Here is a 6079-nt window from a genome sequence, read left to right as displayed (position 1 = left end):
TTCTCTTTCATCTAATTGCAAGGAACATTATTTCCTTATCATTAAATGCCTAGTCATTTGTTTCCACACACAAGTCTAAGGAATATTAAAACCAATTCACCAGAAAATTATACTTCAACGAATTTACAAGAATTGCAAATCTATGTGCTTAGACCGTGCTATAGATAGATTCTTGATGAGGAGAATTGGAAATAGCTAAGGATGGTTGAACCTATACTCCATTAGGAAATTAAAGTAGGTAGACATTTGAATGTAAAATGTGAAAGTTCATAGGCTGAATGTGCCTAAGAGGACAATGGAGATTGATTGAAGATAAGAAATTGAGACAGATCTTTGAACATATAAATTCCAAAATTGGCACTCCATAACTAAAAAAAGTTGAGGTAGATCAAGGAAAATGTTGTCTCATTGCAATATATGTGATTGATTCATGCTTTGTTTCATAGACTTCGGGTATTCTATGCAAAATAATTAGTTTCCCAATTGCCTAGTTAGTGTTAATATAATTTAGCCATGAATTAACCCTTTGGACAATCACATAACTAAAACATGTAGTCTAACAAGGCCACAAATTTGCCCAAAAAATAGTGGAAATTCCGGATAGATTTTAACAAAATCTGGAAGAAAATTTTAAAATTTTGGGTTACAACTGTTAAACTTCAAGATTTTGGGTGCCCCAAGGGTTTTTGATGGTGTTGAATCCATTCTCACCATCGAAAACATGATTCAAACAATCCCATGGTCATATTTATTGAAAAAAACATTGCTAGATTTCGAAAAAAATGGTCGTCAGGGCAAAAGCTTAATTAAAATAACTAACTCACCATAATGATGTCATTTCTTTAAATATATTAAACAATTTGGCCTCAACATAAGGACAATGTTGAAACCTTAGGTTTTTAATACAACTCAATAGGTGCATGTCTTGCAATCACAGTCATAGCTCGCCAACTCTCTTTCCTCTTCAACCTACATAATTGAGAGAAGTGGATCTCCTTCTTTGCAATGTAATTCCTTGAGGTATCTCACCTCTTACTTGCGCTCTATCACATATTAGCACAGGAATCTCTCTGTCAGGAGTTATAAATAATCATTTATAATGTAACTTTCAAGGTGAATTTACAACCATAATAATAGTCTTCTATTACATGTTTAAATAGCAGGTGAATCCCTCCAAATTGTAGTTCGAATGATGCATAATGATGGCCTCATCCCACTAAACCTAAGATTAAATTTGCATGTTCCTATCTAGCCACTTAACACTCAAGGAAGTTCACTTCTCAACTAAATTGACACAGATTCCAAGGTTGATTTGGCCTTTTTGCATAAGGTAATGTAGGTTGCTTTAGTTACAATCTAAGATTATTTTCAGACTCCTCCCACCCCGACTGCCTGAGCCCCTTTAAGCCTCTCTCACATTTTTATCTTATGGAACCTTATTCATGTTCCTCTCATATCATAGCTAACAATGCATTTTATTAATAATTTTGATGTACCCATTTACATAGCTTGGGCCTCATCCATATTGTTTAATTTTCAACCTTGATTATATATATATATATACACACACACACACATAACATTAGAGTGTTTATAAAATAACATAGATATGATGCATTCAACATGTATTTTAAAATTATGTGTTCCACACAATATAAGTTGTACCAATGCCTCTTACATATGTACATACTAGTGTGTCTCCAATAATAACATACATAAACACATTGATGTTAGTGGTTCACAAGTAATACAAAATAACTTATAACATCATGTGTAATGCAATTCCATAAGTACAATGTGTCATTCAATTTTAAGTGTGTTTTCCCATTAGCAGTGTGTCAATGCAACTTGAATGCGATGTGATACAAAGGAAATTGTTCATATAAATACTATGGTGCACTGACATGGAAATGATGTATCACTCACGACACATCCAATGTTGAACTAAAATGTGGGTTTCTAGTAGCAATGCCATGCAATATACATACAGGACAAATAACATGTCTAGTGAACATAAAAGTGCTAGATAATGTAGGTTGATTAATCCTTTCTCACCTTCATGCATTTAAGACGATAGAATATACTATGTATAGTATGTGGCAACTTACACATTGACACATATGTAGGTGCACTTTACTTTGCATTGACAATGGTACATCTAAGCAATAAAAAATCATTGCAAAATCCACATTACACATGGTTGATTTTGTAATGCATTCAAGTTATTAATGTACAATATAATGCATTGACATGGGTGCATCAAGAGGCACACACATCTAGTTAACTTGAATGCACCTCATAACACTTATTGACATGTTTAATTTGATAAGACACACCATGTGTGGTGTATCATGCACAACACCATCGTCAATGCATGATGTGCTACACTATTGTGATGCTTTACCAAAACGAAAATGCACTAGATTTATGTGACTAGTGCATGCACCATCAATGATGCACACAATTTGTATTAGATCCATTGATGACATTTTAAATAAATGAAAAATTAATTACTCATTTTAGATTGAGAAATAATAAAAAAATAAAAAATAAACAACCTATAGAAATGAAAAGCAAGGGATAACAAAGAAAATTACTTGGTTCACTTTTTGTGATTGACAAGGCTTGGTTGTAGAAATGCGAAAAATATTTTGGACACTTTTTAGAATCAAATTGAGAATTTTAATCATTGTAGATGGAGAAAGAAGATCATATTTGGTAATTCAAAAGCATCAAACTTCGAGTAGTGGTACAATGAAAATAAACATCAATGCTTGGAAGGGAGAGAAGCACTAAAAGATGATAAAAATAGGAAAATTTATCAAGGTGATTCTATTGATTTACTTTCTTCTTTCATGTAACTAAACACCCCACCTCCATCACATAGGTAAGGTAGAAAAGCTCAGAGCCATTACAACAATATATTTGATATGAACTTAATGTGCACTTGTGAGAATTGAACTTGGGTGGGAAGGATAACAATCATTCCTCCCAACCACATAAGATAAAGCCATTTGATATATTTCATATACTTATGTATTATTATTATAAGTATATTTTTTACCTTACCTATATTGCGTCTTTATTTTAATTAATTGGGGCATTATTTCATATTGCACTCCAACACGCTTAGAGAATTATGGTTCATCAAAGTACCTTTTCTCATTAAACCTACATGGGAGAAAGTAAGGGAGAAGGGACTTTGATAAAACCTCTTTTTTTCCTTATAGTTAAATAAGTATTAATGCCTTGCTCTTATTATCTTTAATGAAAATGCAAATCCCATAGAAAGTTAATTCATTATGGAATAAATAAACACTATGGCCTTTTTTGGACTTCTATGATGTTACCATTCTTATCTTTTTTGTTTTGTTCCCTCTCTTACTCCTTTTGTGCTACTTTATTATGGAATCAAGAAATCAATACTATTGGAACCCCTTTTTTCTCTTGATAAACCTCAACTTCTTTTCTCTTCCCTTAGGCTTAGGGTTTTTTTCCTATTTCCCACTAGGGCCAAGATTTTGGATTCTCTTGATTGTTTTAGAATCTTCTTGGAAGGCCTTATATTGCTAGACCCACATGCACAAGTGACATGGGAGCTAATGTGGTTTCCACGTGGTGCTAAAGTGGACATAACGATAGTCAACTTGTTGAGGACAACACTTTCTCATACTCACTCCAAATAGGGTGCTTTTTAGCTCATGAGAAAGATATTTATAATATCTACAACACAAAAAACATGTAATGCATTTTACCCTAGGTTTGGACTTCAAAATTATGTTTAAAGTTTTGAATAGACTTTGAAAATTTGAGATCCAAAAATACAAAATCCAAATTTTTTCTTGAGATTGACTTAGTAATATCATAACTCTAATTACATCACTTTGTTTAATAAATGAAGAAGGAAAAATAAATATGATGATACTTTTAAAATCAACCTTACTATAGATTATATTAGTTAGGCTAGATAGATCAAAACTTAACTAGCCTTGAGGGTTAGTTGAAGTGGTAATGAGCCATACATGAGATCTTTCTCCCAAAGTTAGGGGGTCATGAGTTAAACTCTCTTGATCCTCTTAGGGTGAAGCTCCTTAATGAGGGATGATGGTTTACCTTATTTAACATTCATGTATCATAGGGAAGTACTCAAATTGTTTTTTGCAATGTTGTCTTTGGGAAAAAAGGTCAAAACTTAGCTAAAGAGTTTCAAACACTTAGAAAGATACAATCTTTGCCTTACTTTCCTATAGAAAAAAACAAAGTTGTGAAAAAGTATATTGAAAAACAAGAGTTGTTATGCAAAATTTATAAAGTAAAAGAAAAAAAACAATTAAATCATAATTAATATGAAAATAAATTAAAATTTTAAAATAAACAAAAATTTGAAAAATATATATTGAAAAAAAAATTATCATATTAATTTTTTTTTTTATAAAATTTATAGAGTAAAAAACAAAATTATAATTAATAAATAATATAAAAATAAATCAAATTCTTAAAAAATTAAAAGTAAAAATATTAAAATAATGTGATATGAAAGAAGCCCTTGATATGGTAATAAATACATATAATTCGAATCAAATAATACTTGAAAATAAATATATGAGAGAAATATTGGATATTAATACTAACTATTAGATTATGAAGGAATGAATATAAATTAAAATGACAAATATAATTAAAAGGAAAAAAAATTGTTAATAAAATATAAAAATTAAGTATAAAAGTAATAAAATTAAGGTAAAAGATGATGAGAGTTTTGTAAAATTTTGGTCTTGTAACTAAATTTTAGTAGTTGTGTTTTTTTGACTTATCATTTGCTTTTTTTTTTAAAGGCAAATGCTAGTAGAAGGAGAAAACCTCTTTTCTATAGTAGGATTAAAACATGATTGAATAGTTTGGGGCAATTTCTGCTTCCAATCCCAAAATTTTTGGACAAACTTAGTGGGGATCAACAAAATCTCCAATGACACATCACAAAATTAGGGAAATGAAGGCCAAGAAGTTGTCTTCCTAAAGCTGCAGTAGACCCTAAAAATGAAGTTCAATCTAGCCGCATCAGGGAATATATCCAATACATGCGAGATTACACACTAATTGTGAAATTTCTTGGTATTTGGCCTTTAGAAAAATCTCTCTTTCACTATATTAAGCTAAAAAGGACACCCAAGGGGCAATTTAAGATGGAATTTAGGGCCAAAGGTTTCTTTACCATAATATTTTCCAATATTGAAGTCAAAACTCGAGTATTTGAAAATGACCCATACATTTTTAACTTAGCAAGGTTGTATCTCTGCTTTTGGATAGGGTGACTTATGTTTGATAAGGAAGATTTTACTGCAACACCAATTTTGATCAAAATGTATTTACAATTGCAAGAATTCTAGGACAAGGAAACTCTAGTTGGTGTAGGTAATGCCCTTGACCATTTCATGAAAGCTTCATAACCAAGAAAGCAACGCAGGTAAATTACTTATACCCATATTTGTGTATATATGGATATTTTCAAGCCGCTTTCTTAATCCATTGATATTTATTATCAGGATAAGCTTTGGAAACAACCCCTGGATTACAAGCACATCCCTTTTTTATGTCGAAGATGCCATGAATGTGGCCGCCTTTATCATTTGTTGGCTATAAATGACAATCTTGAGCTATATTCCACTTCATATGATGAGGGTTTCACAAAATTTGGAGGCAATCGTAAGAACCCAAAAGCCCCTACCCTGCAACCCAGTCCCTTGGGGGACCCTCTTCTAACAATCATTTTGATCTACCACCCTTGGGATATCCCAAACCCCTCGAACTTCACCATCTCCTAAAATTTTCATGCATGACCCCATTTCGCCCCATCCTCCTTAGCTGTGTCGCCCTCCTCTTCTCTCGTTCCCCCGCCCCCTTTGCCAGTGCTCCAATCTTCCTCGTGAAAGGAGCCATATCAATCCTTAGACCAAAATAAGGATATGGAGCTGGACTCACTTGATCAGTCGGAGCTGGTTAAAGCCTATAAAGACAAAGATGCCTTTTCTCTTCTAGAACATCAAGTTAAAGTGTTAGGCCATGCATAGTTTAAATCCCA

The sequence above is a fragment of the Pinus tabuliformis genome, chromosome 7 (genome assembly GCF_031772625.1).
Source record: "Pinus tabuliformis cultivar Carrire ecotype Pingquan chromosome 7, CPIR1, whole genome shotgun sequence".
In the NCBI taxonomy this organism is placed as follows: Eukaryota; Viridiplantae; Streptophyta; class Pinopsida; order Pinales; family Pinaceae; genus Pinus; species Pinus tabuliformis.
Note: the sequence above shows the minus strand (reverse complement) of the source record.